This window comes from Sapajus apella, unplaced genomic scaffold (assembly GCF_009761245.1).
Source record: "Sapajus apella isolate SASKATOON/1434 unplaced genomic scaffold, GSC_monkey_1.0 scaffold111, whole genome shotgun sequence".
In the NCBI taxonomy this organism is placed as follows: domain Eukaryota; kingdom Metazoa; phylum Chordata; class Mammalia; order Primates; family Cebidae; genus Sapajus; species Sapajus apella.
Genome location: NW_022437051.1, coordinates 1,605,800 through 1,628,973, shown reverse-complemented (window position 1 = coordinate 1,628,973; position 23,174 = coordinate 1,605,800). Strand labels below are relative to the sequence as shown.

The 23,174-nt window shown below is 44.3% G+C and overlaps 1 protein-coding gene and 1 long non-coding RNA gene across 6 annotated transcripts in view; both read left to right on the top strand.

The window, feature by feature from the left end:
* CCNY (cyclin Y) overlaps window positions 1–23,174 on the top strand; it is a 266,513-nt gene that overhangs the window by 129,255 nt on the left and 114,084 nt on the right. The window contains exon 1 of one of the 5 annotated variants that reach the window (XM_032259781.1): window positions 6,071–6,092. The exons of the other annotated variants lie outside the window; for them this stretch is intronic. The gene's annotated coding sequence lies outside the window, so the exon portion shown is untranslated. Of the gene's footprint in view, window positions 1–6,070; window positions 6,093–23,174 lie in introns of those variants that run through there. 5 annotated transcript variants of the gene reach the window in all.
* On the top strand, window positions 977–21,849 carry LOC116537541. Its single transcript, XR_004263177.1, has 3 exons — window positions 977–3,482; window positions 12,252–12,253; window positions 18,893–21,849. It is a non-coding gene; the product is annotated as an uncharacterized LOC116537541 (long non-coding RNA).

The window sequence follows — 23,174 nt, the reverse complement described above, 5'->3', positions numbered from 1 at the left end:
TTCAGATTTTGGCAAAATTGGATAGCGTATCGAAGGGAGATACCAAGGTGTTTAAATCCGGAATGGATTTGCTGTGATAACAACGCCACTATCTCAGTGGCATTCCCTAACAAGCCTTAATTTCTTGCTCATATCGTGGGAAGTTTGCGGGTGAACTGTGGCTCTGCAGGGCTGTGCTTGGGTCCAAGTGTCTTCCTTCAGGACCCAGACCAAAGAAGCAGCTCCTGTCTGGGTCTGAGACATGCTGTTCTCATGGGAAAGGGCAGGAGAGCAAGGTGGGGAAGATGCCATGTTTGCTTCCATCCCATTGGCTAAGGGTGCCATGGTCAGGGAGGGGGAGAAGTGACCTCCCACTGTGTGCAAGGACACAGCCTGTGACTGCCTAGTGGTGGGGGAGTTGTAACCTCATCACAGGGAGGGAGTGGGCAGTTGGACACAGTAATTCAATCTGCAGCAGACGGAGATTCAGTTACCTTAACAGTTATTGATTGCCCTCAAAAAATTAGGCATTGTGCTAAGGCATGGATGATTCAGAGATCAATAGAAACCCTGGAGGAACTGAGTATGGAAGGACAGAGGGAGATATAATCAGATAAATTGCCATACCACTTGACAGAAAAATCATGGCATTCGCAAGTCCAGAGGCTGCAGAGAAGAGGGAGGGAAGGGCCGGCGGTAGGGAAGTATGAAGGCAGTGTTCTCAGAGGAGGGGACATCAGCCTAAGTGTTGAGGATTTAATTAAGAATTTGCGGTCGGGCACGGTGGCTCACACCTGTAATCTCAGCACTTTGGAAGGCTGAGGCGGGTGGATTGCCTGAGCTCAGGAGTTCAAGACCAGCCTAGGCAACACAGTGAAATCCCGTCTCGACTAAAACACACAAAAAAATTAGCTGGGCGTGGCGGCACATGCCTGTAGTCCCAGCTACTTGGGAGGCTGAGGCAGGAGAATTGCTTGAACCCAGGAGGTGGAGCTTGCAGTGAGCCCAGATTACAACACTGCACTCCAGTCTGGGCAACAGAGTGAGACTCCGTCTCAAAAAAAATAATTTGCACGGTGAGTAAGAGGATGGAGGTCAGGCTCTGGGTCGGGGATGGTGTAATTGCAGCTGGAGGCTGGAAACACTGGCTGCTTCCTGGGGACCATGTTTTGCTTGCTGCTCTATCTCCAGTGTCCTGTCCAGAACAGTGCCTGGGGAATGAATGGTGGGTTGAGTCTTGGCATTTTGTTGGAGGGATAAGAAGGAAGGAACCAAGAAAGGAAGACACTGAGAGGTAATTTGTGTGCCATTTTCATGGGACACTTGGGAGCCAGATTAGAAGAAGCCAAGACTGGAATCAGGGAGATGAGTTGAAAGAGGGAGGTCGTGAGAGGTCTGAAGGAAGGTTGGAAAAGGTGGGACAGATTTCAGACACATTTAGGGGTGGAACTGGTTGGACTCAGGGTGGTTGGATACGGGGAGTTTAAAGAGGAAGGAATGCGGGGTGAATTAGGTGGTGAGTCAGTGGGTATTGGTGACTGAAATCACCACTGCTGGAAATACAGTAGACAACAAAAGTTGCTAAAGGGAGGATGATTTACTTTGTTATGTTTAGAATTTGAAGCTGCTGTGAGACACGGCGGTGAGGATGTGCAGTGAGTCACTGGACCTATGTGATTCTGCCCTAAGAATGTATATTTGAGCTTTATCATTAGAAAGGATGGACTTGCAGAGCAAGACTGTGTAAAACTTGGAAGTGCCTGGGACAGAGGCTGTGGGACACACAGTGTGGAATGGGCAGGGGTGGAGGCTGTTTGAAGATTTCGAGGGAGCACTCTCACAGTGAGAGGACAGTCGGGGAAAGTGCTGTCCCGTTGGAGGAGAGCGTTCAGTAGGAGAGTGGCTGACTGCCACTAACTGCAGGGCAGGCAAGCTCAAGGCCCAGCCTGTGGCTGTGGGAATGTCAGGAGCTGAGAAGAAAAAGTCTCCAGTGGCACTCAAGCAGGAAATGTGGTAGAGATTTGGAGGCTTGACTTTTCAGAACTTGACTGAGAAGTGAAGGATAGAGAGAGGGGTTCTGATATGCAGCAGGCACGTTGCTGTCACCCCCCTTCACAAAGGGAAGAGAAGCAAAGCCATGGACGCTGACCTGGACTTCACCAGTTCCCCGCTATGGTTGAGCTGCCGTCGAGAGTGTGGATTTGCAAATAAAGATGTTTTTTAGCCCAAGGTTTTCTAGGCCTATTCTTTCTCTGTTAGTTTCCTTGCTGTGTAACAAATCACCAGAAATGTAGCAGCTTAAGACAACACATATTGACTCTATCACAGTTTCTGTGGGGCATAAGTCGGAGCATGGCTTGACTGGGTCCTGTGCTTCCCAGTCTCTGACGAGGCTGCAGTCAACGTACTGCCCTGGCTGGGGTCTCATCTGAAGACTTGCCTGGGGAGGATCCCCTTCCAGGTTCCCTCGCAGAACCTGGGTGTTGGAAGGATTCTGTTTCTTTCAAGTTACAGGACTGAGGGCCACAGTTCCTTCCTTGCTGGCTGCTGACTGGAGTCTGCCCCGAGATCTGTGTCATGTGGCTTCTTCTAGCATGGTAGTTACTACATCAGAGTCAGCCAGAGAGAGACAACGTCCAAGGGGAAGTCACTGTCTCATGCTGCCTTAGCACAGAGGTGACGTCACCTGTGCACGATTCCGTTGATTATCAGCAAGTCACAGGCCCCACCTGCACTTAGAAGAGGAGATTACATAAGAGTATGGGTACCAGGAGGCGGGAATTATTGGGTGGGTGAGAATCTTAGACCTGCCTGCCTCAGAGCAGGACTCCATGGTACATCTCCTAATTGTGAAACTTTTGCAGCATGCCTTCAGCACGTTGGGGCCATGGTGGAAGGGAGCGATTTGCTTCACTGCCAGATGAGATTTTCACAGTGAAGGTGAGATGTGAACTGGTTTTTGAAGTGGTAGCTCCGGAATTGCCACACATAAAAGGCGGTTAGGGTAACAGTCTGGTTGGAAGCAGGGTGCATCACAAACGCAGCGTACTTGGGGTAGCTTGAGCAGTTGAGCTGAAGCCTTGTCAAGCTGTGCCTTGAGAGTGACCTTGCTCTGAAGGATGCAAAGACTTAGTTCCATAAAGAAGAGACAAGGACACAGGATGAAGTGGATCATTCTAGGCGGAAGGAACAGCAGGGGCAGAGATGCTGGAACTTGGCAAAGCTTGATGTATTTCGGGGGGAAGATGAGTAGTTTCCTGAGGATGGATTTTAAGGCACGTAAAAAGCCAGGAGGCACAATAAAGCTGGGAGGGTGGCATAGGGGCAGGCCATGCACTTAGAGGAGATGGAGCCTGGTCCTAAGGGCAGATGGGCTTTGTTGGCCCTCAGAGGAGATAGAGCCCAGTCCTCAGGGCAGAAAGACTTTTGGGGCCTTGAGAAGATGGAAGTCCTGTCCTGAGGGCAGGAGGGCTGTGTTCCTCAGAGGAGATGGAGCCTGGCTGGTCCCAAGGGCAGTTGGGCTTTGTGGGCCTTAGGAAGATGGAGCCTAGCCCTGAGGGTAGAAGGGCTTTGTTGGCCCTCAGGGAGTTGGAGCCGGATTCTCAGGGCAGAGAGGCTTTTTGGGCCTTGAGAAGATGGAAACCCTTTCCTGAAGGCAGAAGGGCTTTGTGGACTCTGAGAGGAGAAGGAGCCGGGTCCTGAATGCAGAAGGGCTTTCAGCCTGGATAATGGTGTGATTAGTTTTGGGCTCCTTTTCTCAGGCTCCAGCAGAGACTGCTTGGGAAGGTGTTTGTTGCTCACATCTGCCTCCTCTGCTCTTGGCAGGAGACAGAAAGGATGCGAGCAGAGAAGTCAGAGCTGCTGACACCAGTTTCCCAGCTTCTGTCGCACGCTTAGAAGCCTGGGTCGGGCTGAGGTTTTGGGAGAAGTTGGGAATGTATGGCCCCACTCAGATATCGGGCTGTCGGCCAGCTCCTTCCTGCCGTACCTTTCACGTGTGGGCTCAGCCATCTTGTGGATGAAGCAGGTGGTCATGCCTGCTCTGACTACACAGATCAAGACAGAGAGTTTTATACATAAAAACCAGTGATTTTTAAAAAGGCATCTTTTCTTCTATACTAAAAAGTATAGAATTGGTATACTGGATGTCAGGAAGAAATAGTTGCTCTTTTTTCCCCGTCATTCTTGAAAGACCAGCTTTATACAGTGTTTTTGGCAGCTGATCTTCAAAAACGATCAAAGAAGAAAACTGACATTTTTGGCAGGTTATGACACTGGTACCTATGGGGTGCTGTTCAGTGCCATGTGACCTGACTGGGAAACTTGTGGTACATATGTGTGTGGCCTTGCAAGGTGTTACTTCTGTCCTTGGCTACCTGCCGGTTACTTTGATGATGCTGACATTGGAGGGCTTCTGCAGATGTGCTCTTTAGCCAGGTATGCAGCACTCTATTTAAAATGGAGGGCCAGGCATAGTGGCTCATGCCTGTAATCCTTGCACTTTGGGAGGTTGAAACAGGAGAATTCTTTGCACCCAGGAGTTTGAGACCAGCCTGGGCAACATAGTGGGACACTGTCTTTTAAAAAAATAAAATAGAAAATCCTTTTGATTGGGGAGAAATTAGAATCTAATTTTGGAAATGGTCATAAAATAAGTCATGAGTTTAGGGAAGCACCATGCCATGTAGTTACCTGGTTATCTCTTGAATTTCGAAGTTGGACTTAATTGGGTAAATGGTGGTGAAGATACCACAGAACAAAAGCAAGATTCCCTGTTGCCTTCGGGGCTTTTTTATTATATGCAACGATGTGGCATGCTTTATTTGCTCGTTAGTGTCCGGTTCTGAACGCGGGCAGCCTTTAATAGTTGGTTGGAATGGGGCCCAGTTGGAAGGAGGGCTGCGGACCACCTGCTTACATGGCCTTGTTGCCCTGGAGATCACTCTAGCCATTACTGTGGATGGCCTCTGGGAGCAAATTCAACTCTTCCGCTGGTGGCAGTGGGACCAAACTCTAGGCTACAGGAAACAAGGCAAGAAGAAGCCCAGCTTGAGTACGGCAGGAAAGAAACTGAAGTGTAGAGTCATTAATACTAGCTTTCATAACCCACTGAACAGCAAAAGTGTATTTCTTGCTTAAAAAAGCCATGCAGATTAACCCTCCTCCATCCTGTGGCTACCTTCTTCAGCAGGAACAGAGAGACAGGAGAGGCATACTTACTGCCTTGCTGTGGAAGTGAGACACATTACTTCTTATGCTCCATTGTGACCCTAGCTGATTGCAGGGATGACCAGGAAATGCTGGGGACCACATGGAATGCTAGTCTTTGCTTTGAGCTCTCAGGGCAGCTCTTCTGTCAAGGAGGTATTTAGAATCCGTCATCTTTGTGGATTGCAAAGAGGTGTTTTCATTCCACAGTGGCTTTCAGGGAGTAAGAAGACAAGCTGATCCCATTAGCTGTGGAGCAGAGCGGCCCAGAGCAGGGCTCTGGCATCTGAGTCTGAGGTCTTGACCCACCACTTACCATGTGACTTTGAGCAGATCATTTACTTTCTGCCTTGATGTCACCATCTGTAAAATGGGATCACTAATAGGACTGTTAAAAATATGAAATGATTGTTACTTTCATAGTTTTATCTATGAGGGAAAGAGAAGTTGATGATGGTCAGTTTTAGCTGAAATGTTTGAGCATGTTTTTCTTTGTGTTAATAAAGGGGAGGGTTAAAGCAAAACTCCTTAAGAGCTTTGTAGATCTTTTGGTCATGTAGTTTTAATTCTAGGGTGTTTGCTTTTTTTGTGGCTTCTTTTAGGTGTTTGAAGGAATCAGACCTGTGTCTTTTAATGGCATTAATTTATTTTAATTTTCACAGTCTGGTAATAATGAACAAGCCGTCTATCAGAGCCAAATCTGCTGTGCTCCAGAGAATTGTAAGATATTTCACTGCATTCTTGAGGGGTCTCTAATCATGTCTCTGGGTTGACAGAATTGGGAGAGTGAAGAGGAAGCTGCCAGGAATAGTTCACCTCTCCGGCAATCTGTTCTCTTTTTTCATCAGCTGTTTCCAAAAGCCTTCAGCAAGATGCTGTGTGACATTCAGCTGGTACCATTTCCAGTAAGTCTAAAAAAGCTCTAAGCCCAGGCCTTTTGGAATATGTCTCCTTTAGGAACAATCATCAGTAAAGCTTGAGCCTGAGACTGTTGAGTATAAAATGGGGTTTGTGCTGCAAAGCAGAAACCGAATCATTTAGCTTCGATTTTAGTGAAGGGCTTAGAGTTTATGTAACAGAACTGCCTAAGTGCTCTCTTTTATATCAGGACTTGGTGAACATCAACAGCAGGGAGCAGGGAAATAGGAAACTTTCTTCTTGGCCTGGATGGAGGTTTAATGAACTTGTTCTACACCAAATATGTAGCTGTGTCTGCCTATAGCCTGGGATGGAGGAATGAAAAGGTTGGGGAACCCCAACCCCCAGCTTGATCACCACACTTTCTCAAGGAAACCTACGGTGCTGCAAAGCTTTCTTCCACTAGGAGAGAGAAGATGGAGAGAACAAGATAGAAAAATACATGCCCTTGCTTGAGCCTACCGAGAAGTTAGTCAGTTTTCATCTATGAAGCACTGGCAGCCATGTCCTATGGGCAGATTTAGATATGGGGCCTCTTGTCCGCAGGGTCCCTGCGGTGCCCTCAGGTGGTGTGGTCATGATCTTCCATAACAGTGACAACCAATGGGGTAAGCAGTAACTGAGAACATGCCCTCAGAGCTCAGAGGAGAAGGTGCTCATGTTTGGGGGCTGTATGGGGACAGTGGAGGTAGAGAGAGCACAGCCTGGCAGTTCCCAGTGTGGCTCTGGAGCCTGAATGCCTGGCCAGAACCCTGGCCCCTTTGCTTGCTCATGTGAGATATGATGTAGGCGGCTTCTTTCACTGTGCTGTGCTCAGTTTCCTCATCTGTAGAATGGGAACATAATAATATATATGTCCTAATATTCTTGTGAATTAATGCATGTGAAGTAGGGTACTATCTTGACATACTGTGAGTGCCCAGCTGTATTACCATGAGTTGGGAATTCTTGAAGAACATTTAATTAAAAAGTAGGTTGAGGTTGATTGTGAAGCATCTCTAATGTGGTGTGATATGAAGGAATTTGGACTTACCCTTTGAGCACTAAACATTTTAAGCAAAGAAATGGTGTGAAAGAAGTGTTCTAGAAATATTGCAACCCTGGCAGAATGACACAGGTTGGATCCGAGGTAGAAAGAGGAAAGTGACAGGAAGGCTGACAGGAGAGAAGGTTATCCAGGCATGGTCCAGGGCGTGCGACCTGGCGCAGGTGCTAGGGTGGTGGCCATGGGCCATGGGGGAAGGACGGGTTGTAGTAGACCATCGCTTTTTTTTTTTTTTTTTTTTTTTTGGGCAATTTGGAGTTTTTTTTAAATTGCTAAGTTACAGGTTTGAGGGAATTATTGGAGAAATTATTTGGAGATTATTCAGAACTAAACCTCATTAGATATACTGCTCATTTTAGATGCGTATCAACTCATTTGATATACAAATCAATTAGTCCTGCAAATTGATCTTAACTGCTTTATCTCCTGTTTCTCTTTCTTTATATACATTTACATAAATATGTGTGTGTACGAGATACATATCTCTCTCTCCACATACACCTATGTATGTGTGTGTATGTATCTCTCTCCACATGCACCTATATATGTATGTATGTGTGTGTATATAATTTAGGTTTCCATACTTTTAGGTAATTCATACAGCAGTGTGACTGTCTACTCTGCTAAACTTGGAAATAGGTTGACAGACTAATAATTTCTAGGCAAACTTTCTAATTAAAAGAAGAAATAGTTATGGGTGTGATTTTTTATTTTTTTTTTTAAGCACTGTTCAAAATAAATGGTGCCCTTTGGTCCTGCAAATGGTTTCTTTCTTAACCTGGTTTTATTTTTCTCTACATGAAAAGCCTTGCTGACTTCTGTTCTTAATTTTTTATTCTTAATTTAGGTCCTGTATCTATGCTTGCATGATTTTTCCTGTGACTGTCTTTTATAGATAAAATAGTGGAAGAATCACCGTGTATGTAAATGCAAGAAGTTTTCACTTAAGTTGCGGATTTCCTAAAGAAAGCTGCATCATGCTGCATCCTTTGTATGTGGGAGGATGTAGTGATGCTGAAGGAATCATGTCTTGCCCTGTGGCAAGAGGAATGTTTGGTGAAGTTGATGTTGTTTGCTTTGGTGAGCAGTGGAGGTGGAGTGGATCTGACCCTAGTGGCTCTAAAGTGGGGAGCCCTGCAAACCAGGCCCACCTGGCTTTTCCTGGCTCTTTCTCACTAGTCCCCTCGTTTCTTGTGAAGATATGAAGCTGCTGTGATGTTTTGAGGCCTCTGACTTGGCACAATAGCTTTTTAATGACTTTGCAACTACTCTTTCTGCATGTCTTGAGTTTGAGATGACCATGTTTGTCGTGCAACTCAGCACCTAATGGGGATTCTGGAGAGTTCACCTTACCCAGTTCCCGATGACCGATTCATGAGGAAATTGCTGCCTCATTCCAGAATCTCACTGGAAAACAAACGGTGGCTCATGCCTGTAATCCCAGCACGTTGGGAGGCCGTGGTGGGCGGATCTCCTGAGGTCAGGAGTTTGAGACCAGCCTGTGTGGTGAAACCCCGTCTCTACTAAAAATACAAAAATTAGCTGGGTGTGGTGGCAGGCGCCTGTAGTCCCAGCTACTTGGAAGGCTGAGGCAGGAGAGTCACTTGAACTCGGGAGGTGGAGGTTGCCGTGAGCCGAGATCGCATTGCTGCATTCCAGCCTGGTGACAAAGTGAGACTGTCTCAAACAAACAAACAAACAAAAAATAGAGACTGAATGTGAAGTAAATTTTTTAAAAGTAATATGCTTTCAAACTGCAAAACAGATGCTTGCTTTTGGTAGTTTTTCTCATCAAACCTAAGCTGAATGTGAACAGAGACTAATTTTTAACTGTTATTTCAGAGCCTAGATGAAAATGAGTCTGAATTCTAATTTCAAAATCTTATTTGAACTCTGTTTGGCTGACTGAGGTGAAAAATGTATTGTTGTTCACTAATTCAGAATCATGCCCTGCAGTATTTTAAGCTAAATTTGAGCAAGTCATAGTCAAGTGTAAATTTGCATACTTACGTTTATTTCTTAGTTACATGGCCAACCGAGTGCATAGGCCTGTTTGAAGTCAGGCTGTGTGCCCCTGTGCCAGTGCCGGCTCTGTTTTGGGGCTGGGTCTTGGGTAGGGACAAGGTTCGAAGGACCTGGTGAGGACAGCCACATGGGCTGGACAGGTCGCTTCTGGAGAAGCCCACTCAGGTGTTCATCCTGGGTCACCTTTCTAGGACAAGTGTAAAGGGAGAGGGAATTTCTTTGTTAACTTCATTCCTGCTTTCGCAGCCCTTTTGTTACCTTTCTCCTCCTCACCAGCTCCCGTTTCTGTGCTGCAGGAAGTTCAGAGGCATGGTTTACCATGGGTGCTTGGCACCACTCTCTTTCCAATTGTGTGGATCCCACCTCCAGTCTCCTGATACTCAGCTTGACGCAGGTTCACTGGACCAGTGCCTTCTAGTCTTGTGCAGGTGCTCTGTTTCTGTGTTATTCTAGAACCCCCGACCCAGGGAACACAGAGCTTGCTGGTCTGCCTTCATTTTTTCACCTCCAGCTTAAGGCCAAGTTAATTTTCTTTTGCCTCCACTTGGTATTTAGAAGCGTCAGGTGGCTTTTGTCAGGGACACAGTTTCATGCCCCTCTGGCTTTTGTCCACTTTGCCCGGCGCTGTCCTGGCTGGTCCTGCTGACTGGAGTCTGTGATGGATGCCTGTTTTCTTGAGCTGAGTCACTTGTTGTCCTCTAGGGTGCTGTTCCCTACAGCCCATCCTCCTTGTTTTCAGTTACTTTCCTGTTTTCGGTCCTTACTCTTATAACCAGTCCTGTTAGATCTGAATCAAGTCATTCTGCATTCTCTTCAGAGGGTTCTCTTGCCAGTAAACATAAATACAGTAATTTCTGTGGGCCAGATATGGTTCTCAATCTTGGGTGAGTTTTAACTCAGTCTCTGTAATGATCTTATGAGGTGGATACTCATCGCCATTTAGCAGAGGGGAAACTGAGGCACAGAAAAGCTAAGTCACTGCCCCACAGTCATCAGGGTACAAAGTGGGGGAGTCAGATTGAACTCAGAAAACCTGGCTTCTGAGCCTGAACTCTTAAAGGCTATTCTGTATTCTTTTTAAAACATTTTTTGACTTATTTTGTGTCAAAATAAGTCATCATTGGTTCAGCTTTTGGTAGTTTTTTTTGACTCATTTTTGACTCATTTTTCCTATTTAATTTTATACCTTTTATTCCTTAAAAATTTTTTAAAATTTAAATTTAAAACCTCCGGTTGTCAGTAGAACACTACTCCATATTCTTACTGGCTCATGGTACCTCTGCTCTCTGAATCTTCTATGTGGCCTCCCTTGCTCCCAGGATGAATTAACCTCACACACATGCTGTCCTTCACAGGCACACATGCACACACGTGCTCTCATTCACACGTATACACAGACGCTCTCACACACGCTCATTCACATGCACACTCACACCTGCTCATTCACACGTATGCACACATAGGCTCTCATTCACACACACACTCACACCTGCTCATTCACACGTATGCACACATAGGCTCTCATTCACACACACGCACACACTCTCATTCACACGCACACTCTCACACCTGCTCATTCACATGTATGCACACATAGGCTCTCATTCACATGTATGCACACATAGGCTCTCATTCACACACACACTCACACCTGCTCATTCACACGTATGCACACATAGGCTCTCATTCACACACACACACACACACACTCATTCACACGCACACTCTCACACCTCATTCACACGTATGCACACATAGGCTCTCATTCACACACACACACACACTCATTCACACGCACACTCACACCTCATTCACACGTATGCACACATAGGCTCTCATTCACACACACACGCACACGCTCTCATTCACACAGGCACATGACTCATTCTCACAATCCACTCACAGGCATACATGCCCATTCTCACACACACCGAGTGGCAGTTAGGTCTTTGTTCTCAAACCTTCTCTGCAAACATGCTGTGTTGTCCAGTTTTCCAGCTGGCCTGATAGTGAAGAAGGAGACAAAAACTGTAGGAACATAAGCTGACACCCCAGAAAACCCCACAGTTGCAACTCCGTTTAGTGTTGATACACATAGTTCACTGCAGGCAGCAGCTGCTGCGTCACATCAATACAGTCCCTGGGGTTTAGGACAGTGACTTTGGGTGGGCATCAAGAAGCAGCAAAATACTGCTTAAAATGCTGTGTTTAGGAAAGCAGGATTGTGTGTAACATTTAAAAAATGTTATTAAAATTGCTTTGACAGTGTGGTACATTAAAGTGGCAGTTATCTGCAGATTCTCTGACGCTGAACCAATGATGACTTTAAAGCCAATATCTATATTCCTGGGACCCTTTGTCCAAAACGTAAAATACTAACTTCAGGCCAGAAATGTTTCAGAAACCTTTCCCCCGTTGGTGCAGTATTCTGAATTAGCATGGGCAAACACTGACAGAAAGGACCTCCTGGTTTTGTTCTGAGGAAGGAGTGAAATTTCCACAGCCAAATCACAGTCGCACTTGGCCTTGTGGTTCGGTTCCCTCGTTGTTATTAGATTGAATTATAATGAGGAGAAGCCATTGTGCCTCTGGACTTCCTGTCTTGGCCCACCGGGTTGGAACCACTGTTCCAGAAAAAAGTGCCTCAGACACATTTGTACACTTTTTAAAGTATATTTGTGTCTTATACAGAGCAGAAATGAAATCCTTTTAACATTTGGGGGCTTTAAAGCAGTAATTAAATGCCATATAACCTATCACAAATTTATTAAACATCTTTGAAAAACTTGCCACATCAGCGGCAGCACCAGCGGCTCTGGGGTGCTTGGACAGAGTTGAGTCTTGTCAGTCGAGCAGTGTTGGTAGCCGTATGGACTGAGGCAGGAGGATGTTGGAGTGAAGAACTGGGCAGGCACTAGGGAAGATGCCGCCTGGCCGGGTATAGCACCCATGGGATCCATGCCCCTTGTGGCTTTACAGTGTGTCCTGTCTGAGCCCATCCCAGTCCTGTGGAAGCCCCCAGATGTCACCATTTTGTTGAGCTTCCTAGGTGAGTCTAATGTGCAGCCAGGTTGAGTGGTGGCGCTGCCACCTGCTGCTTGTGGCCCTGGGCACTTAAGTCACATATCCCCTGTAACCCCCGGTTTCGGCAAAGCTTGTAAGAATTAACTGGAAGAATGCATGTGGCACGTAAGTGCGCCATAAATGTGAATGAGTATGCATTTCAGTGTGATAATATTTATTAAGATACACACACATACATATATGTTACATACAGTAGAAGGAAGGTTTACTGTGACCCACAGGGACATAGATGTAAATAAATAACATAGGTCACAAGGAAGTTGAAACCAGCGTCAGAGATTTTCCAAAATATGAAGTACAATGTCAGCTGGACCCTGTCAGAGTTCCTGGTAAAGCAGAGTGAAGTTAAACCATCCCTGTAGGGAAGAGCAGCAAAACAAGTGCTGACAGTTGCCTGCGGCTGAGAGGATCCTAGCTGCTCCATTTCTGTTCTGATCCAGCCCCACCTCGACCTGGCGGTGGCTCTCGGTAGGTGCCACTTAGCCAGGATGTCCAACTCCTCCCCTTCCTTCTGTTAAATACCAGCTATTACCTAGTGGTGAAGATAAAGGAAAGTAAATTGGACTGACTGTCTCGATTGACTTATTCTTTTCTATGCATATGTGTGTATATTCTGTCAGATTTATGCTGTCCTTCATTCATTTGATGGATATTATGTATTTACCAACTGTCTTGATTGACTCATTCTTTTCTATACATATATATGTATATTCTGTCACATTTATGCTGTCCTTTCATCTAATGGATATTATGTATTTACTCATTAGCAGGCGTTGAGTTAAAATGTGGAACGAAGCAGATGCTGTCACTGCTTTTGTGTTGTTTACAGTTTCATGGGCTAGATGGACATTCATAACCCACATCAAGCCACCTGATGTGGCAGGTGCGTTCCTTGAGAGCCTAAAACAGAGAGAACCTGATCCCAGCTGGGGCTTTGGGAAGATTTTGCTGAAGACACTGTGGTTGAGCTGAGACCTGAAGAGTGGTTGGGGTAGGGGTGTTTTGTGTAGAAGGAAGGCCTGAGTGTTGTTGCCATCCAGGAACTGGAGGAAGGCTAGTCTGGCTGGAACGAGAGAGCACATGCGTGTGTTGACGAGGGTCAGTGAGCCCTGAAGGTAGGCAGGAGCAGACTAAACATGGCTGTGTAGGCTATAGTAATAATTTTGGTATTTTTACTAAGAGCAGTAAGAAGCCATTGAAGGGGCTTAAGCCAAGGGGTAAGTGTGGAGGGAGAGAGAAAAAGAGACAGACAGAGCTGGCAGGCTCCTCCAGAGAGTGAATCAGAATGACTGAGACTAGATATGTGGGGAGGAGGTGTGTTCTAGGTGGAAGATGGTGGAAGTGAAGAGAAGGGTTGTGTTTGAGACAGATTTAAGTGGTGGCCTTGACAGGACGTGGTTTAGAGATGTGTTGGGTGCTGTGTTCTGGTTTGTGCAATGGGGTGACGGTTGCATGCATTTCAGGGAGCAGTGGAGGAAGACTGAGTTGGGAAAGTACCCTGAACCCCCTCTAGGGCAGCAAGCCCTCGGGCCCCTTACTTGGCAAGGCACAAGTATTCTGTTTTAACTAAACAATTTAAGGAGCAACCACATTGTATTTAGTTGTAATGATTTTTCCTATTATATTTGTTTGGGTTGGATATTTAAAAAAATTATTTTGAACTAAAAAATAGCATGTCACCTTCTACCAGAATCTTACCAGGTGCTAGCGGTCTAACGGGTCTAGGCAGTGAGTTGTGTTCTTTGACTTTGTGATTTTCTTCATATTTTTGCATTTCAACCAAAGCAACATAGTGAAACAGATTGAATGCTGAAGCAGATACAGGAACCTAGTTGTTTTCTCTTAAGCCAGACATTAGGTTTTCAAAAAGGCAAAACAGCATCATCTCATCAGTTTTTGTTTTGAGAAAGTTATTTTTGTAGAAATAGGTTTTATTATAACATAAATGAACTTTTGTTATTTTAAAATGAAGAAAAATTAAAATTTCTCAGTTTTAATTTCCAATTTGATAAATTTCAAAAGATAGAACCCATATAAACCATAGCTTTTTGGGTTCTTCAATAATTTTGAGTTATAAAGAAATCCTCAGACAAACGAGTTTGGAAATAGCTGACATAGGTCATCCCAGGGTTTGTGATAGTAGGCAAGTTGTTTAAACTCTTAACTTCAGTTTACATATCTGTAAAACAGGGAGAAAATGGGGTTGCTGTGAGTGTGCAGATTATGTACTGTAACCTACCTAGTTCAGTTCCTGGTATGTAGTAACTGGTAAATTGGTAGTTGCATTTGTGGTTGCTGTTATTGGGTCATTTCGACTACATTGCAAACTATTCTAGGTATGTGGCCATGTATTATGAAAGAAATTTCTGTTGTTGCTGGAACAGGTATTTAATCAAAGCCTTTTAAACACGTGAATTGGAAAATTTCTAGAGAGTTTGATTATCTGAAATAACTTTTGATTATTCAGCAGCTAACCGTGATTTCTTGACTTACAGATCAGTAGTGACTGGCTTTGTTAGTAGCAGTTTTAACATAAAATGAAAGAGCAGCTTTGGAACATGGAAGACTTTGCCCGTGTGTCCCATTTGTCCTGTTCCTAAGTCCCTCCTTATCTCAGTTTCATCATTTAAAAAAAAGAAGTGATGAGGTGTTGAACTGCTGCCATCGTTTCACATTCATCCATAGTAAATTTCATGGTAACTTTTTAAAAGACATAGGTGAAGGGAAGAGTGGGAAAGGAAAGAGGGAGAATGTAATTATCTTGTGACTCCCAATCAGATTATCAAATGGATAAATTAGGAGATACCATTTGAATTTCACAGGCATTTTTCACTTTGGAAATAGATTAATGACATAATGGCAACTGTAGTGTAGAGCATTCACTACTTAACAAAAGAGGATTGAGGTTGGAAGTTTAACTATTGTTATTTGAGTGTCCATTGGAACTGAGGATAATGGTTATTTGAAATTTAACAGAATTTAATAAGAAAAGGATTTCTTTGCTCACATGTATATCACTAGCATAACTATGTAGGTGGGCATAATTTTATGTAGTAGAGATATTTCAGAAAATGTTATGTGTATAGAACTTTTAAAAATTTAATACTTAAATTAATCTTTGGTCATAAACCTTTCTGGTGAATGTGTTTATAAACTGAGCCTGCTAATTGCAGAGGAGCATAATTTGAATTACTCTGTTACTGTTATTTACATGTTTTCTAGCCATGCTTGATCTTGGAAATGCAATTGCTCATACTTGGAAGCATCCTTTCTTCCCTCTTTCCCCTCATTCCCTCCCTCCCTCTCTCCCTCTCATTCCCCCGCTCCCTCTCTCCCTCTCATGCCCTCCCTCCCTCCTTCCCTCTCATGCCCTCCCTCCCTCTCATCCTTCTCATTCCCTCTCTTCCTCTCATTTCCTCTCTCCCTCCCTCCCTCCATCCCTTCCCTGCCTCTTATCCCTTCCATCTCTCTCCCTCTCATCCCTTCCCCACACCACTGTGTGTGTGTGTGTGTGTGTGTGTGTGTGTGTGTGTGTGTGTGTGTTTGTGGTGGAGTGGGGGAGAGAGAAAAACAGTCCTTGAGGTTGTAGCACGAGCAGTCATTGCTCCAACCTTTGAATTCTGTCTGATCTGGCAAATGCTTTAGAAACAAATGCTGTATTTTAAATTTCAGTTTCATTGGCTGAACTGTTACTCCTTGGAGTTTTGATATGCATTCTTCCTGTAGAATCCAGTAAAGCCATGCTGGTTTTGTTGGGGAAAAAGAAGCACCTTAAGCATCAGGTCCCAGGCTCAGGCTTGCAGCCTCAGAGGCTACGTTAGACCTCGGTTACACCATTTGCAGGGTGTGCCTTAGGTTGGTTACTCAGCCGCCTAGGTTTTTGTTGTTCTTTCTCCTAGCCTCTGAACCACTAGGGATTAGCTTCCTATTGTGATCCTCTGTTTTTACATCTGTAAAATAAGGACATCATGGATTTGTTGGTTTGGAAGTGTGTTAGATATTCAGTGCTGTGTCTGAGAAAAATTATGGTGCATTTTCTCTTGTCAAGGAATGGCACCAGCACAGATAGGGAGGCCATATTATGGCGAGAATGTCAGTGTGAGAATCATCTTGATATATCAGTAACCTAAATAGTTGAGACATGGCATATTTTTATTAGTATAAGATAACCCAGATCGTCTAAGGGTAGGGGAAGGATCCTTGGATTTGAGTTGGAAGTGCTGTGTTGGAATCTTGGCTCCGTGATTTGCTGTTCTGTTTTGGGAAGATATTTTAATTTCTCTCTGTCTCAGTGTCTGATCTGTAAAACGAGAATAATGATAGCTAACTCAGAGGACTGTGAGATGATTAAAAGAGATGACATGAAAGAACATAAGAGTGCTGATACACTAAGCCCTAATAAATGGGAATTTTCTAGATTTTGTGAGTAAATGACCAATATTTCTGTCAAACTGCTTACCTTGACTGAAACTGAACTTTTTATTAAGACCTCCATATAATTTTCATGACACTTAACAACTGAACAGACTACAGTGTGCTTTGGGCATGAGAGTATGATACTTCTATGTGCTTTGTAATATTCAAGTACTTCTTTCTAATAAGCTGTCTGGTAGAGCATATATATCCATCCACCAGTCATCTTACTCAGAGAGGCAATCTACTCCTTTCACTGAAAGCTTGTGATCACAAGATAAAATTTCCTTAATATGAAAACAAAAGCAAGTTCACATTTTGGGCGTCATAAATTTAATTATGGTTAAGTTTGGAAATTAAAATGTTTTCTGAAAAGTAATTTTTCTGTTCTCGCCAAGAAAAATCCATTATTAGAATGTGAGAGACAAAACAAATCTTTTAATTAAACAGCCTAAGAATGGGCAGGCACCCCGATACACTTTATCTCCTTCCTCTTCGCCAGTACTTTCTTTACCATGTGTAACTTCAAAGCGGGAAGGTTGCCTTAAGAGGACAGGTTTAACCCTGCGGCTTCACAGCTGAGGAGTCTGGTGCTCAGAGGGGTTACGGCTGGTCGGTGGCGGAGCCCAGCCTAGATGCTTCTGGGGGTCTCACTTGAGTGCTTGTCCTGGGGGCAGAGCTGCTGCAGGCTCAGTGTGTTCCTTTGGTCCTTTTTGCCAGCATCTTACTTGATCTTTAAGGTGTCTGGAATATGGTTAAGATACTAAACAATATTTTGAACCAGACTAGCGTGCTATTAGCATTAGCTTCTTGGTTTTACCAGCCGAGTGAGCATTCAGATTCTAGATGTGCACATGAGGTTAACATCTCTGTAAGACACTACCCTACCTGTAGGCCGGGCACAGTGGCTCACGCTTATAACCCAGCACTTCGGGAGGCTAAGGTGGGAGGATCCCTTGAACCCAGGAGTTAAGACCAGCCTGGGCAACATAGTGAGACCCCTGTCTCTACAAAAAAATAGTAAGAAGATACTACCTGTAAACTAAGATGGGGTTTTTTCTTGATTATCTCCCTCTTCCTATTGTAAAGCCTTTTGAATGAAATAAAATACTTTTTTCCTTTGTACTCTCTTCTCAGCTTTTAAATTTACTTTTTTCAGCCTTATTTTTATTTATTTAATAAAACCTCTTTCTAGTATTTCTTTTCATACCTTCAGTACCATAAGAAGATCTCAGGATGATTATTTGACAGGTTCTTGTCAAATAGTATAACACGACTGTTGTCAAAGAAAAGGTGTGGGAAATGATGTTCAGTGTTCCAAAGTAGAAAAATTAAACATATATGTTAGCTATATACATGGATAAAAAGATAAAAACACAGATTTTCCCGTGTATGATACATATATTAGCTTTGGTTCTACCATCTTAAGAAATAGTTGTTTTTTTCGATGAAGTTTCACTCTTATCACCCAGGCTGGAGTGCAGTGGCGCCATCTCAGCTCACTGCAACCTCCACCTCCCGGGTTCAAGAGATTCTCCTGCCTCAGCCTCCCCGGTAGTGACGACCACAGACACATACCACCACGCCTGGCTAATTTTTTGTATTTTTAATAGAGACAGTCTTTGACCACGTTGGCCAGGCTGATCTGGAACTCCTGATCTCAGGTGATCCTTCTGCCTCGGCCTCGCCAAAGTGCTGGGATTACAGGCATGAGTCACCTCACCCAGCCAAGAAGTAGTTGTTTCTAAAAGTGGTGTGTGCTACCACAGGAATTTGACTAGTATTGGCGGTATTGCCTCGTATGTGGACTTGAGTGCTACAAATCTCATCAGTCATATTTACACACTTGTGAGTGACAGAGAGGGAAGGGGAGCAAGAGCCTGCCTGTGAATTGTCTTTGCTGGAAAATGGTCTTCTATTAATTTATTCTCTTTAGGGTATTAAAAAACAGTGACATGTAGCATGAAGGTGGGCAAGGCCTGCGTTGCTAATGTGATGTTGATGTGGACTCTCGTTGTGGCCTTGGTTTATACCCACAAAGCCTATAAGTCTGGATAAGACTGGCCCATTGCCATGAGTTATTATGTTGTCTCCCTCTGTCTGAAATGGGGATTTGGGTGTGACGGATTCAGGGAAAAGTGATGGCTGTGTAATCTCTCCACCCTCACGAGTTGTGACCCTGAGGGAGTATCCAGCTGAGCGCACTGTGGAGGGGCTCAGGACGGGAAAGCTTTGTCCTGCTCTGACTTTTGGGACTAATCCTACTCATATATGATTTGACAATTTCAGAGACTTGCACTATTTGACAGATGGTATTTTAAAAAGTTTTCAAATTGGAAGTGATTAATTTTGAACTCTGTTTTTCTTGGTATATTTGTGTTTTGCCCTTAACATGATCCTTTGTTAAACACTTTTTGCAAAACATTTAGGAGCAAGACTGTCCTTTCCACTTATGAAGTATTACTCTCTGTTCAGAGGGGTGCTTTGAATGAAACCGATAAGTAGGTGTTTTCAGAATGACTTTTCCTGTTTGCCTTCTTCATATCACAGTTCTGAGAATGACTGTATTTTTTGATCCATGTGTAGGCACGTTTGCCCTTCTCAGCTGGGGCTGCTGCTTGGGTAAGACTCTTTTCTGCCCTCTCAGTTGTTTATTGCTTCAATTTTTCTCCCTTTTCCTCACGTTGTGCCCCTTACACTTTCTTTCTACTTAATGTATCTTCTTCTTCTTCTTGACTCCTTGTTACTTTGAGAATGTCAGTGAACAATGATCTGTGTGGAGTGCTGTGGGATGATAGACTGGTGAAGCAGGCAGGGGATGAGGAGGCAAGTGAGGAAACCCAGAGCCCCCCTGCCTTGCAGAGGCTGCACCTGGACTGGGGCAATGAGTTGAGACATCAGTATTTGGATTTCATGGGTCTGAGAGATGGCCGGGGGGCAGGGTCTATTGAGGGCTGATAAACAGAAGAGGATGGTTGGAAACACGGATTACAAGCCTAGGAGTCAGAAGCTCCAGGTGCCCATCTCTGCCAGGGCCTTCAGTAGGTATAGGGTGAGGCACTTCTACTTTCCCTGATAATCAGTTTCCTGGTCTGTGAGATAATGGAAATAACTATCCATTCTACCAGTGGACAGGCCCATTGTGAAGGTAAAATAAGATAGGATGATATAAAGGCCCCTTGTAAGGGATGAAGTCCAATGTGTAGAATAAAGCTGCCCCACACCCTTAGGTTGCAGTGTGGCCTAGTTGGTCATATTGGGCTATCTCATAGGCTCGTGTGGTCCATCTGCATGGAGGACTGGTTCTACCTGAGGATAAGTAACGTGAAAGATGATTTCAATACTAAAATAATCACAGACATATACACATTGTCTTGTGCAATAGAATGACCTTTATTTTAAAGATAAAACATGACACAGACAAGCTGCCGTTATCTCTCTGTGCTCTTCCTGGGTTACTTATTTACACACTTTTGTCTATTAGACCATTTCAGTCACAAACCTTGAGAGCTGTTGGTACAGTCAGAAGCTTTAAATCTCTTTGGGCCTCAGGTTCCTCCTCTCTCCTGTAGAAACCAAATGCTAGGTTTTGGTGAGAATTAAATGAGGGAACATCCGGCACAGGTGATGGCTAAGTTCCTCTTCCTACTGTGATGATAGTAAGTGATGATGGATAGTCCCTCCTGTAGTTTGGAAGGAGGAGGTTAATTCTGGGTGGAAGTTGGTCAGCAGAAGTTCCAGAAAGTAAGGAAACTTGGCTACGAAAGAGGGATGAAATTTTGATAGTGGACAAGAGGCCGTTTCAGATGGAGAGAAAGCCCAGATATGGCTGGAGAGGCAGGCAGGGGTGAGGCGGCAGCAGCAGCTGGGCCATGGGGAAGTGTGACATGGGGACTGGGCAGGGCCAGCAGGGAAGTCCCTGAGTTACTTGTGCCGAGCAGGGATTTGGACATCAGCTTTTGAAAAGGCAGGACTTTAGAAAGGTGTGTGTGGTGGTGGGGTGCAGTGTTCATATGGTAACAATTTCCTGGTGTGCTGATGCTCATGGTTCCCCCACCCCTCAGCAGGTATCTAGGAAGATCATCTTGGGCATAAAGTGACCTACCTCCGCCCTCCCCTTTGTCAGAAGCTCTTGCTCCTGGCTCTCAGGGTTGGGTTTTCTGCTGCTGCTGCTGCTGCTGACTTTACCCTGCAGTTGGTTGAAGGGTTTCCAGTTAGTCTCTGGAGGGTGACTGTGCAGGACCTGGTCTCACCTGAGCTTGGGGCCTTGCTCCAGGGGCCTTGTTGTGGAGGTCATGATGTTTCTGGGGTTGTGGATCTCATGACACGTGGCAGAACTTCGTGGAAGGATGCTGGAGTTACAGCATTTGCTCTTACCCACATGTTGCTCTTTTCCTCCTTGATTTGGAGATCCTTAATTATGTTATCTTTTTACAACCGATGCTGGCTTTGATTTCTGTACATTGGATGAAAGTGAAACCTTCAAAAAGCTTAAAATGAGTTAGCTTTTTCCTGTTCGCCCCCTTCTTTATTGGTGATTTACAGGTTCATGATCTATAATATTCAGTTTAAAGTTTTATGTTTGGCATCTGTATTAGTTTGTTCTCATGCTGCTAATAAAGATTTACCTGAGACTGGGTAATTTATAAAGAAAAAGAGGTTTGATGGACTCACATTTCCACATGGCTGGGTGGCCTCACAGTAATGGTGGAAGGCGGAAGACACGTCTTACATGGCAGCAGGCCAGAGAAGAAATGACAGCAGGGGAAATGCCTGATGCTTATAAAACCATCAGATCTTATGAAAACTCACTGTCATGAGAGCAGTATGGGAGAAACCATCCCCATGATTCAGTTTTCTCCACCTGGCCCCGCCAATAACACATGGGATTATTACAGTTCAAGGTGAAATTTGGGTGGGGATGCAGAGCCAGACCGTGTCAGTGTCACTTGACCAAACTGGGTTTACAATGCCAGGATCCTTGAGGGTCTGAGGTCACATTTGCTGTGTCTTCAGGCAAAGGCCTAATGATTTGAAATCAGATTGTTCCCTAGCTGTGGCCTTAGGATCAACATTCATAGAAGAGTTTCCAATAAATTATTATTTGACTGTCAAAAGTATCTTTTTCAGGCTGGGTACAGTGGCTCACACCCATAATGCCAGCACTTTGGGAGGTGGAGGGGAGAGGATCACTTGAGCCCAGGAGTTCGAGATCAGTTGGGCAACATGACAAAAACCTGTCTCTACAAAAAATACAAAAAATTAACCAGGCATGGTGGCACATGCCTTTAGTCCCAGCTACTCAGGAGGCTGAGTTGGGAGGATTGCTTGAGCTGGGGAGGCAGAGGTTGCAGTGAGCTGAGATCACACCACTATACTCCAGCACTCCAGCCTGGGCGACAGAGCCAGACTCTGAAGTCTCAAAAAAAAAAAAAAATTCCTTTTTGATGGAGCTAGTATGAATAGAGTGAGAATAGGTTTGTTTTTTTTTCCTTTCCAGGATGTCATAAAATCTGTAGTCATGTTTAAATACATGTAAACACCTAGCTGTCATGGAAGCACTATTTTATCATTTCCCCTTAGCTTTAGCTGAATCCTTCCAAGTCGTGCCTTCAGGTTGGGAATTATTCACTTTCTTTTAAAAGTTTCTAAAATTAGATTATACTAAATAGACAATAAACTGGAAAGGAATGAAAATAGTATACAGGGAAACCTGTCCCTTCCTCCCACAGCCTACTCTGATCCCTAGATGCCAGTTCTCTGCCTGACAGCAAATACTCTTACCAGCTTTTGTGTGTCTCTCCAGAGAGAGAGTCTCTGCCTGTGTATTTATCTTCATACAAATGATAGCATCCAGGACACACTGCTGTGGCCCTGCTTATTGTCCATAACAGCATACCTTCAGAGTTCTTACTTTTTGAGACAAGGTCTTGCTCTGGACAAGGTCAGGCTGGAGTACAGTGGTACAATCACAGCTCATTGCAGCCTCAGCCTCCTGGGCTAAAGCTATCTTCCCGCCTCAGCCTCTAAAGTGCCCGGGATTACAGGTGCACACCACCATGCCTGACTAATTAAAAAAAAATTTTTTTTTAGAGATGTCACTATATTTCCCAGGCTAGTCTTGAACTCTTGGGCTCAAGTGATCCTCCTGCCTCAGTCTTCCAAAGTGCTCGGGTTACAAGTGTGAGCCACAGTGCTTGGCCTAACTGTCTTTTTAATAGTTACATAATACTCTGCTTTATGGCTGTGTCATTACTTACTTAAGCTGCCATCGCTTAATGGACATTTGTTTGTAATCTTTCACTATAATTCATTGAACACTTTTGTTTATAACAGGTTATTTGATACATGTGGGAGCTATGTAAATGTCTTAAATATTTCTCCTACATACCTTTAGAACCACATTAGACACTGTTACACTGTTTGCTTCAATTGTCAAACGTAATTTGGAAAATTCCAGAAGAAGAAAACCTTTTACACTTATGTTTTTACACACCCTCTT